The sequence below is a fragment of the Mobula hypostoma genome, chromosome 1, assembly GCF_963921235.1.
Source record: "Mobula hypostoma chromosome 1, sMobHyp1.1, whole genome shotgun sequence".
Lineage (NCBI taxonomy): Eukaryota > Metazoa > Chordata > Chondrichthyes > Myliobatiformes > Myliobatidae > Mobula > Mobula hypostoma.
Genome location: NC_086097.1, coordinates 224,939,582 through 224,952,780, shown reverse-complemented (window position 1 = coordinate 224,952,780; position 13,199 = coordinate 224,939,582). Strand labels below are relative to the sequence as shown.

General features: G+C 42.9%; 1 protein-coding gene across 2 annotated transcripts in view; it reads right to left on the bottom strand.

Annotated features, from left to right (window-relative positions):
- The window catches only part of LOC134355428 (hepatocyte nuclear factor 4-gamma-like), a 179,799-nt gene that overhangs the window by 97,905 nt on the left and 68,695 nt on the right, over positions 1 to 13,199 (bottom strand). The gene's annotated exons all lie outside the window — the stretch shown is intronic.

Below are 13,199 nucleotides of genomic sequence, written 5' to 3'. Positions count from 1 at the left end.
CTGTTCTACATTCTATATTTATCATCTACTGGCCCCTTGCTTAATGGTATTGGTCAATAGTATAAAAATGGTTGAGAACCCCTGAACTAGATGTACCTTTTGGTTTGTAATCCTCATTCTCCAAACACACATTACCATTAAGAAATCAATTTATTTCCACAACAAGCTCTACCATCCACTCCAATATTACCCCCACCTAATGTGTCACGAGAAAATCATACAGTCGGTTGATAATATCTAACACACTGAAAATTGGTTGATCTTCAAGTTCAGACAAGCCCTCAATTTCAGGACCAAAGGAGATAAGGCGGCTGTATCCCTGATAGGAAAGCAGATAATTTCTACATCAAAATTATATTTTGTAATTGTCACAGACAGGAGTGCTTCCTTAACATAAATACTAAATGAAATCAGACTGCTATCATATTCTATTTGTAATGCTAATTCTTTTGTGAAAGTACAACTCATCCTTATCTATAATAATTGTCACATGTAATCCAAAATGCTACTCCCTGCTAATGGTAATGTTGGCTTAATTTTCTCTCTGGTTATATAAGTTCATTCAGTTGAACTGCAGCACAACTCACAAGACCATAGCACATAGGAGGAGGAGTAGGCCATTTTGCCCATCGAGTTTGCTCTGTCATTCCGTCGCTGATTTAGTATCCTTCTCGATCCCATTCAAATTTTTCCCCATAATCTTTAGCACACTTACTAATGATGAGCCTAGCTACCTCCACTTTGAATAAACCCAATGACTTGGCCTCCACCACCAACCATTGCAATGAATTCCACAGATTCATCACCTCCCAGCTAAAGAAATTTCTCCTCATCTCTGTTCTAAAGGGACATCCTTCTGTTTGGAGGTTGTGCCCTCTGGTCCTAGACATGCTCATTATAAGAAACATAATCTCCACATCCACTATCGATATCCAATAAATGTCAGTGAGATTCCACCCCGCCCTCTTATTCTTCTAAACTCAAGTGAGCCTCAGAGTCATCAAACACTCCTCATACACTGCACATGGTAAAATACTGTTTAGCACAATGCTTTACAGTACCATCTACCTGGATTCAACTCCCGCTGCTGTCTGTAAGGAGATTGTACATTCTCCCAGTGACTGCATGGGTTTCCTCTGGGTGTTCCTCCCACAGTCCAAAGTCATACCAGTTGGGACGCTAACTGGTCATTGTAAATTATCCTGCGATTAAGCTCAGGTTAAATCAGGGTTAAATCAGGAGGCATGGCTCAAAAGTGCAGAAGGGCCTATTCTGCACTGGTATCTCAATCAATCAATCGATAAATAAAACCCATCATGCCTTCTGAAACTGCAGACTCCTTAGGGTTCAATTGACTATTTACAATACTTTAAATCACAACTCCAGAAATCTCTTCAACCAGCTAAATCTAACCCCAAACTATTTTTTTTTAAAAAGAAAATCAGCATACTATATTGTCATCAAAATTCAATGCATTTCTTTAAAAATTAGCATGTGATCTAAAAACTTGTCCATGAGAAGAGCCACCTGTACTTCGGGAGTTATGGATTATTTGTTGTTCGGGATCTTCATCAAATTCAATTTTCAAAAGAGACAGAAATTTGAAGTCCCAAACCTAGCTCAATTTGAAGTCTGTCAAAGATACCTAAAACCCTCAACCTCATACAATTCATATATTTTATGGCATAGATTATGTGAAGGCTATGAAATTGACTGGCATTTTCCAACGTAGTATGGTGAAACGGACATCACCCTTGTGAATTTCATGCAGATAGTCTGATGCATTTGTCAGTGATCTAGCACACCTTCAGGAGTAGGATGTTTAGAAGTGTCTCCAAAGAATCATGGCAATCTACTTTTCCTGATTTTTATTAACGACCTGGATATGGGGGTAGAGGGCTGGATTGGCAAGTTTGCAGACGACACAAAGGTTGGTGGTGTTGTAGATAGTGTAGAGGATTGTCAAAGATTGCAGAGAGACATTGATAGGATGCAGGAGTGGGCTGAGAAGTGGCAGATGGAGTTCAACCCGGAGAAGTGTGAGGTGGTACACTTTGGAAGGACAAACTCCAAGGCAGAGTACAAAGTAAATGGCAGGATACTTGGTAGTGTGGAGGAGCAGAGGAGTCTCGGGGTACATGTCCACAGATCCCTGAAAGTTGCCTCATAGGTAGATAGGGTAGTTAAGAAAGCTTATGGGGTGTTAGCTTTCATAAGTCGAGGGACAGAGTTTAAGAGTCACGATGTAATGATGCAGCTCTATAAAACTCTGGTTAGGCTACACTTGGAGTACTGTGTCCAGTTCTGGTCACCTCACTATAGGAAGCATTGGAAAGGGTATAGAGGAGATTTACCAGGATGCTGCCTGGTTTAGAAAGTATGCATTATGATCAGAGATTAAGGGAGCTCGGGCTTTACTCTTTGGAGAGAAGGAGGATGAGAGGAGACATGATAGAGGTGTACAAGATAATAAGAGGAATAGATAGAGTGGATTGCCAGCGCCTCTTCCCCAGGGCACCACTGCTCAATACAAGAGGATATGGATTTAAGGTAAGGGGTGGGAGGTTCAAGGAGGATATTAGAGGAAGGTTTTTTTACTCAGAGTGGTTGGTGCATGGAATGCACTGCCTGAGACAGTGGTGGAGGCAGATACATTAGTGAAGTTTAAGAGACTACTGGACAGGTATATGGAGGAATTTAAGGTGGGGGCTTATATGGGAGGCAGGGTTTGAGGGTTAGCACAACATTGTGGGCCAAAGGGCCTGTACTGTGCTGTACTATTCCATGTTCAAATCACTTGAAATTACATAGTAGGGTGACTAGGACTTGATGTTTCAATCCCTATGGTAAATTGGCATTCTCGATGTTGGCAGTGGGTTTGGAGTGGTGACAAGGAGGGAGGGTAGGTACATCATCAGGGTCATCAGGTGGGCACCCTCCTTCTTTGACATTTCGTTGATAAGCCCACGACATCTCCAGAGGAAGAAGTAATCCAACCGTAAAGTACTCCAAAGAGCAAAGTTAAAGAGAGTTTTCAATGGGTTGTAGATGTCTATGTGTTTGTAGATCATAGTTCATCTTAAGGAAATTTAAGGAATTTTGAGAAAGAATTTTCTAAAATATTTATTGACAATATTTGATGTTAGTTAAATATCTGATCATCTTAGTTAATATATGTTTCAATTTAATTTTGGCATACCATGTAATGATCAACAAGTTATTAATAAAACGCTTCACCCATTCAACAAGCACTGTGAGAATTCTTGAATCTGATTACTGCTCAGATTCTGCTGTGATTGGCACAATCACAGGTGCAGGACATTGGAACTTCCCCAGAAATGATGTTGACAACAATAGAATTGATCATCAAAGAAACTACTCTGTTTTTAACTGCACAACCGTGAAACATGGTGTTTGAAACTTAAAATCAACAGCTTAGTTTTGTCATTGAGCTGAACATCATACACATTGTACTGATGGTCTGATGGTCTTGGTTGGCTATTGATGAATAGTTCCTTTCTGGGAAACATTTGCAATGGTTTTCACTTGATACATGCCAATTGAAGGTAAGCCAAGGGCATTTAAGTCAACTGAGTAATTGTGTCCAGACAGATCAGCAGAATTACTGTTCCATGTTAATTTCCCTATCAGAAACCTTCAGTGAGCTCAGAGGTGGCTATTGCCACTACAATGCTATTTAAAAAGTCTTCTTTGAAATTCGGTCTGGGGCTGTACCTTAACAGGAAACACCTTGAGAATCATTTCACTATAGAAAGTGAACTATAAGGTCCTGTCAATTATTGGGAACAGTTTGGTTTTCAGCAGTGATATGCCCTTGGGGCTACTGTACTTGGTGCAGTTGTGGCTATTTCCCCACTCCTCCACCTTGGCAATCACCTGGGATGTATTCCAGTTCACTGGGGGTCCAAGATGGAGCAAGTCCATTTGGTCACATTGCACAAGTCCTCAGAGAACAAGACCAAAAGTGTGCTGAATGTTGCCCTCGGGCTGATGATCACCTTTGTGTGTGGCTGTAATAGGTAGTGTGTGGACCAAACGTATGTGAACACCAACCATCACTATGTGCTAAAGTCTTCCAGGCCCCAGTGTTGCAGAAGATAGACCTGGTCCTATTACTGCACCATGTTCCAGTCAGCTGGACATTCGTGGAGGAGTTCTTTCAAGTAAACATTTTAACTACAAGCCCATTAAGCAGTGGTCAGCAAGAAATGTACAGCAGGTACTGCAGGACAGGGACACTATGGAAGCTGTGGGTCTGTTTCCTGAGCAAACAGTCCAAACCATCTGGCAGAATCCATATCCAGAATGCACTCAAGTCACTGAGGCACCCACCAGGGCTGTAAATTCCCCGTCGACACCATGTGAAACTTCTTCGGGGCCACACAGGCATGACTGCAACCCTGGAAGAGGGGCAAGAAATCAGCTTGGGATGAATCCTCAAGTGCCTGCCACCTGGACCCAGGATCATCACGTTGGCCAGGCACAGAAGCAAACTGAGTGGTTAGAGGGTTGAGGGGATAGGGCAAGACATAGGCCTTGGTGTACTTCATGGAGCGATTGATGTTGGGATGGGTGAAGAGTCAAAGTGAAAAATCACTGCTTCACTTTCCACAGATACTGCCTGACCTGCTGAGTACTTCCAGAATTCTATATATAAAAATAAAAAAAAAAAATTCTGGTGGAGGGAAGGGAGGACGAAATACAAGGTGATAGGTGAAACTGGGAGGGGGGAGGAGGTGGAGTAAAGAGTTGGAAGTTGATTGGTGAAAGAGATACAGGGCTGAAGAGCGGGAGGACAGAAGGCCATGGAAGAAAGGGGAAGGGGAGAAGCACCGGAAGGAGGTGATGGGCAGATAAAGAGGTAAGGTGAGAGAAGGAGATGGGAATGGGGAATGGTGAAGGGGGACAGTACTAGAAGTAGGGGAAATTGATATTCATGCCATCAGGTTGGAGGCTACCCAAATGGAATATGTTGCTCCTCCAACCTGAGTGTGGACTCATCACGACAGTAGAGGTGGCTATGGACTGAGAAGTCAGAATAGAAGTGGGAAGTGGAATTAAAGTGGGTGCCTTCTGGGAAATTTTGCTTCTTCTGGCAGACAGAAAGTAGGTGCTCAGCGAAGTGGTCTCACAACTGACATCGGATCTCACCGATATACAGGAGGCCACACCAGAAGCACTGGATACAGTAGATGACCTCAACAGATTCACAGGTGAGGCTTTGCCTCAACTTGGAAGGACTGTTTGGGGCCCTGAATGGTAGTGATGGAGGTGGTGTAGGGGCAAGCCTGGCACTTGTTCCACTTGCAAGGAGGGATGAATAGACAAAGGAGTCATGTCGAGAGTGATCCCTGTGGAAAGCAGAATGTGGGGTGGGGGGGCGAGGGAGAGGGAAAGATGTGCTTGGTGGTGGGATCCCAAGGAGATGGCAGAAGTTACGGGGAATTATGTGCTGGATGCGGAGGCCAGTGGGGTGGTAGGTGAGGACCAGAGGAACGTTATCCTTGGTGGGATGGTTGAAGCTTGGGGTGAGGTCAGATGTGCACAGAATGGAAGAGATGTGTTTGAGGGCAGCATTGATGGTGGAGGAAGGGAAGCCCCTTTCTTTGAAGGAGGGCATCTCTTAAGTTCTGGAATGAAAAACCTCATCCTGAGAGCAGATGAGGTGGGGACGGAGGAATTGGGAGAAGGGGATGGCATTTTTATAAGTAACAATCCAGGTCACTGTTAGAGTCCATGGGTTATAATAGACAGCAGTAGATAAGCTGTCTCCAGAGAGAGACAAAGAGATTGAGAAAAGGGAGGGAGATGTCAGAAATGGACCAGGTAAATTTGAGGGCAGGGTGGAAGTTGGAGGCAAAGTTGATGAAGTCGACGGGCTTCACGTAGGTGCAGGAAGCATCAGTGCAGTTGTTGATGTAGCGTAGGAAGAGTTGAGAGTGATACAGTGTAGGCTTGGAACACAGACATGTTGTCATGTAGCTGACAAAAACGCCTCTGCCCCGGCATTAGCCGTCGTCGGCTCCCCCATCTCAGTTCCAGAAGGTGTCATATTTTCGGAAGATATGCTGTCTACTCTAGGGTCAGGACTCCGTACCCCCTGTTCTGACATGTCTTCTACCACTATCACACCATTCTCTGAACCCTCAGAATCTGATTCATGCCCCAGAGGTGAGCTGGCCTGAGTTACTGGAGTTTGCAGTCTCCTTCGGGTAGCTGGAGTGGGGTGGTTCTCACAGGGCCTGATGTCTACCCTGTTCACCCTCTTGCTAGGCCCACCGTGTACGTGTTGCCCAGTACCTCTACCACCCAGTAGACAGTTGAGTTCCAAGCATTCTGGATCTTATACGGCCTAATGGTCTGTTCCTCAAGTAAACCAGTGCATCTACATCAACTTTGGGAGGCATGCATGTGAGTTCCCATGGCTACACCCTTTATTTGAAGGAAGTGGGAGGAGCTGGAGGTATATATTATATATCAGTATATACAACTTCACACTTACAGCATGTGCAATTTTTTGTTTTGCTTTTCACATGAAGTCAGTAGATTTTCAATCATGTGACACTGACATAAAAACTCCATACTCCCACTTTTCAGACAAAAGGTTCATTCTGCTTAACATCTGCGAGCTACCCTCCTGATTGGCAGAAAGAGACTGTAGCATTGAATTTCCAGGTCACGCAGCTTAAATATTTTACATTACTGAGGTAAAATATGCATATGTTAAAAGTAGGTGGGGATTACAGGAGAGAAAGCAATGGCATCAGCAAAGAGAGAGGATACAAATAACCAAAAGTAATATATCCAGCATTTACAAACAGTAGATGTAGGGGAAGGAAATTCTGTGAGGAAAATAGCAAGATGCTTGTGTCTTCCATAATCACACAACGTTGCAAAGGACTGCATGTACCATCATCATTTGCCTCCAACGGTTAGATGACAATGATCACAATCTCATTTTAATGATGCTCACTGATTGATAAATTTTTGCTTGGACAGCAACATTTTGGGCAAGATAGGGAGCTGTCACTGCTTTTCTCAGAGTTACTAAATTAAAGGGGGGAAACAATGATGGTCTGCAATAATAAAATCCCTCCTACTTAAAATCCCGAACTTCATTATCAACTTTATTTTTTTCTCTAAATTTATTCAAATCTCCAAAACTTGTAGCCATGGCTTTGTAGTGAGATTGGGAGAGCTTTGAAAGAGTGCCATATGATCATTTACATTCACCTGGGCTAGTGGATTGGGTCACAGAAAAATATTTCAGGAAGGATGTGGAAGCATTGGAAAGGGTACAGAGGAGATTTACCAGGATGCTGCCTGGTTTAGAGAGTATGCATTATGATCAGAGATTAAGGGAGCTAGGGCTTTACTCTTTGGAGAGAAGGAGGATGAGAGGAGACATGATAGAAGTGTACAAGATAATAAGAGGAATAGAAAGAGTGGATAGCCAGCGCCTCTTCCCCAGGGCAGCACTGCTCAATACAAGAGGATATGGCTTTAAGGTAAGAGGTGGGAAGTTCAAGGGGGATATTAGAGGAAGGTTGTTTTTTTTTATATACTCAGAGTGGTTGGTGTGTGGAATGCACTGCCTGAGTCAGTAGTGGAGGCAGATAGACTAGTGAAGTTTAAGAGACTACTAGACAGGTATATGGAGGAATTAAATGGGGGGGGGCTTATATAGGAGGCAGGATTTGAGCATCGGCACAACATTGTGGGCCAAAGGGCCTGTACTGTGCTGTACTATTCTATGTTCTATGTTTTTATATAGTTCAACAGTGTGGCCACTGGAGGTGCTTCTTGGACTTCTTTTGCTCACGTTTCTACAGAAGGATGACTTCATAAATACATAAGCCTGAGGTATAGTTGCCACCCAGAAGTCACAGATATTATCATGGAGCTTTCTGGTTATAGCCCTGGAATAGTAATCCCAGAATGGGAGTTTAAGTCCTAATTTGGTCAATTGAAAATTGGAATTCACTTATCTTTTAAATCAGGACATCAACGCCAGACTCTAGTTGTTAAAACTACGTGTGAAGGAAAGAAATTGAATGTCCCCACCCAGAGCAGTGCTAAAGTGATAACAGTGCCACACCTAAGCTGCTTCCACATGATGAATTAAATCAGTCAGTTTCCTTAATTCAGTGACAATGCGGGGCTCCTGATGGTGGCCAATTAATACCACGCTTGCAATGGTGAACAGGTCCCAATGAGAAACTATTGAGCAAACATACTGTATCCCTTCTCATCTATGTCGAAAAGGAGAAATAGAGCATTCATGATACTGCCATGCAACCTCCTCCACGCCCAAAAAAAAAAGCATTATTCTTTCAAGCAGTACTTTAACAATGGATGTCCATTTGGTTTTGTCTCTGTTGTCCCGGAGACGCTGGCAGGAAAACAAGAAAATTCTGCAAATAAACCACAGGAGTAAAAACTGTGCAAATGAATACAGCATTATCAGCAATGAGATTTCTTTGGCAGGGTCATTGGCTGACTTCAACCTTCCAACAAAGAGCCTCACCCACTGAGAGCACATATCGGAAATTACAGCAGGTGAGGCTTCCCGCCAAGAGCACACATTTGGAAAATTAACCTATGTAAACTGAGTGAAGACAGATTACAAAACAAGTTTTGGAGATTTGAATAAATTTAGGAAAAAAGGTTGATAACAAAGTTGGGGATTTTAAGTAGGAGGGATTTTATTATTGCAGACCATCATTGTTTCCCACCTTGAATTTAGTAACATTGAAAAAAGTCATTTATGATTTCTTATATCAGTATGTTGCAAAAGTGGAAAAGCAGACCCAGAACCAATGGTTTGCAATTACAGATTTACCTTTAAGAAACATTTTTCAATAAATATAATTAATTCTGTAGAATCTTACAACTTTTTCATATTCTTCTTTCATACTTCTGCACTTTTTTAAAAAACTTAACTCTGATCATATCTATGAAGCTGGTGTTTGGTTACTTGCTGGCAACAATTAAGTGTTTCTACATTAGACTGGCCAGTTTTTCCACTGTCAGGGTTGATGAGGAGAGGTAATTTTACAACGAAGCCCAATTCAGTCATCGCTTGCCAATCACCAGCAGAAGATCCAGAAATGGGCAACACGAGTTTAAAAGTGACACCAAATCAGCTGTCCTGGGTGTGTTCCCATTTCCACAGTGGCTATTATCCAGGAAAGAGTACATCCTGGACTGGTAGGTTAATTGAATCCTAGTTTATTTTTAAGATTAGATTAAAATAATTCTTTTCTCTAACATCACTGGCTATGAATTTCCTCAATGCTGCTTCTGTTCTGCTACTAGGGTAATGTGAAAATATGGGAGAAAGCACATTAATGGTTCCCCTCTCTTCTGACTTCACCCATTACCGGCCAGCTTGTACTCCTTCCCCAACTCCCCACCTTCTTCATTCCAGCTTCTTCCCCCTTTTCCAGTCCTGATGAAGACTGAAACATCGACTGTTTATTCTCCTCCATAGATGCTGCCTGATCTGCTGAGTCACTTTGTGTGACTCACACCAGCATTTTGTGTGTTACTATTAATAGTTTCCATCATGCCTTCAGCAAGATTCTGTAGTGACACAGCAGCAGCAGTAAAAGCTAATATTCCCAAATATCCATTCATTGTAATGTTCAAAGGTGATGCATTATGTGCCTTGGAATGGAGGTGGTTAACTTCCTTCAGCATACTTGTGAAAGAACCTCTGCAATCCTCCTGGCCGATCCCTAAACCAAGCTCCTCTCAAATGCCATTACTCAAAGCATTAGCCAACTCTGCCTAAATACTTTAACACACTTCCTGTCTTGCCTGAGCTTTATCAAATAAGCAGGATTAAAATTTCCCCTAAGAACTTTCTGCTGAGTTCGATAGTGTTTACTATTTTCTGCATACACTGTCATTCCTGTGATTGGCATTAACCTCAGTGTTGTGTGAAACACAGCTCAGAGAGCTCTCCTGGTGAGCACAGCACAGGTTTTGTTCAAGTTTGACAAGTCCTGCTTAATATGCTTTGTTCTCCTAATTGAACAATTAACTTTCCTGAGAGCATGCTGGAAATAAATTTGACAATAACCATCAAAGAAAAAGAGAAACAGGATAAATTATAAAAGGGAAAAATGCTACAGGAAAGAAACAGGAGGAGTGAGTTTAGTGTGGTTCCTCCATCAGAAAGATTTGCTGTAAGTGTAATAGACGATAGAACACCACAAGAACAAGTTCTACGGCCCACAATGTTGTGCTGCACTAAATAAAATTAGTAACCAAATGACCAACTAAATTAATCCCTTATGCATACATTTTCTTCACATTCATGTGCCTATCAAAATATCTCTTAGAAGTCTCTCATGCACCTCTACTACCACCCTAGGCAGGACATTCCAGGTACCCACACTGAATATGGTGAGGCAAGACAAGATGATAGCTCTTCCTTTTGTCAAGCCTGCACATGCAGACGCCTCCCAGTCTCCACCCAGCTACAGAAGTCACCAGCAGCCTATTTAAACCCAGCTTTCATCCATGATTCTTGTTCACTCATACAAACCAACCAGCCTGAACCACTTGTTCCTAACCTTGTTACCTTATCAAGTATCTGTTCTCTCTCTTCTTTTGTGGTCTCTTGTGGCTTGTTATTCTGCAGTTTATTATTAAAATTATTGTTCACTGCTAAATTATCTCCGCTGCTCTCTGTTTCAGTCAAGCCTCCTCTGCATTTCATGACAGGATGAGCGAGCAGCGATTGACCCAGCAGAGTTCACTTGCCTAAACGAAGATATCCGTTAACATGAACACACAATCCAGAAGTAATATGGAACTACTGACCATCTGCTCACCACCCTCAACCCACTCTGTCTCGATACAGTAACAGTGCGCCAACTCCTGGTGCCTGAATGCTTTGACAGATCTGCAACTGGATGTTGCAACTTTTTTTTAGATTATGAAGACATGCAGTCCTCTTTTACTGTCATTTAGTAATGCATGCATTAAGAAATGATACAATGTTCTTCCGGTGTGATATCACAGAAACACACGACAGACCAGAACTGAAAAACTGACAAAAACCACATGATTATAACATATAGTTACAACAGTGCAAGAAATACCGTAACTTGATGAAGAAAAGGCCATGGGCACGGTAAAAAAAAACTCAAAGTCTCTGGAAAGTCCCATGATCTCACGCAGCGGGAGAAGGAAGAAAAACTCTCCCTGCCATACCCAACCACCGTCCGACTCCGAGTCATCCAAAAACTTTGAGCTCTGATCAGCTCTCCAACACCGAGTACTGAGTGCCATCTCTATCCGAACGATTCAACCTCTGTCTCGGTCGCCAACAGCAGGCAAAGCTGGGGATTTTGAGGCCTTCCCTCCTCCAGATTCCCGACCGCACAGTAACGACAGCAGTGAATGAGCATTTCAGAAATTTTCCCAGATGTTCCTCTGTGCTTTCACGCCATCTCCATCAAATGTCCACAGCCCCTATTTAACAGGTACGATATCATTTTTCACCGGAGCACGCTGCTTCTCTCTCCTCCTTCCGAGTCTTACACTTTGAGCTCCAGCCGTTTCTGTACATTATGGACCGAGCTCAGATTGCTTTCGTCATTGCTCCCTTGATTGGGTGAATTCTGACCTGGGCTGCTATTAACTGGGACAATAAAGCCCCCATTTACAACAAAATGATGATTTCACAGCTGAGATGTGCTGGATTTTCAGCAAACCAGGAAGTGGAAGGCAGGGTAACAGATCAGATACTTTGCCTGCGTCAAGTCTTACATTCGGTGCTGGATTATGCTGTGAAATTCAGGTGGCATGTTGCTGGAATGCTGAAGTTCTACTGACTCATTACCATCAGGGGCTCTTGGATTGCTTGAAAAGGTGTGCTGTCTACCTGGGAGATGCCCGCCAACCTCCAAAGCCACATCACTCTGGCCCTCAAAAATGACAAGCATCTTATGGAACAACCCTCTAGGTCATTAGCCAGAACCCCAGTTCCATTCACAGAGCTATTTCAGGCTGCAGCACCCTCATTGTCAATGCCTACAGAGCCTATGCAGTTAGGGAGAGCATCCTGAACCCAAGAGTATGCGCTTCGGTGTTGCTAGTGTTGCAGGAAGGGGTTTTTAAACTAGAGTTGTAGGGGATGGGAAGAGAATGCCAGTACAGATGGTGGAGTATGTAGGGAATGATGCCTACATACAAAGTCAGGAATCAAAGCATCGAGCATGGGGGTGGGGAGGGGGGTGCAGAGGAACTAATGTCCTCAGCTGCATATATTTCAATGCAAAGAATTTTGTAGGAAAGGCAGATGGCCTTAGAGTATGGTCTGCACATGGAATTATGATAGTGTAGCTATTAGTGAGACTTAGTTGCCTGAGGGACAGGACTGGCAGCTCAGTATTCTGGGGTTCTGTTTTCTTAGATGTGATAGAGCATGAGGGTTCACATTACTAGTCAGGGAAAATACCACAGCAGAGCTTAGACATGACAGAATGCAGCTCGTCTTGTGAAACTTTATGGGTAGAACCGAATAAGAAATGTATGGCCCACGTTATTATACACCTCCCAACGTCCAAGGGATTTAGAGGAGCAAATTTGTAGAGATTGCAGACTGTGAAAGAAACAAGGTTGTGACAGTAGGTAATTTTAACTTTCCACATACTGACTGGGACTCCCATACTGTAAAAGGACTAGATGGAATCAAATGTGTTCAGGTAAGTTTGTCACATCCACGGATTCGGCAGCACAGTAGATACAGCAATTGTGCTTGTGAATATGCACGTGTCAGCTAATTATTTCATTGTGATAGTATTTAACTCCATACTTGTCATCATAGTGCTTGTCAAGACTTGTACAGGACACAGCAAGACTTCACTGCCTGTTTGCATTCTGCCTTCCCTGAGAAATTGGACTGTCGAGTCAAATGACTCTGAAGACTAGAGGTATTTGTTTTATATCTTAGTTGTTCTTTTTCAGCCGCAGTGTAAGCTTCATTTCTCCATTTTGAGAAGTTTAGTTAGCGGCCCAGTTTGGCCTAGCATTTATTGTTTTCTTTTCCTTTTAACACTGTTCGCATTAAAGTCTGTGAACTATCGACCCACTTCAGTGTCTCTCACTCCGCATGGGCCATATCCAAACCCGGTGACAGCAAGTCTCGACCAACACAAAGG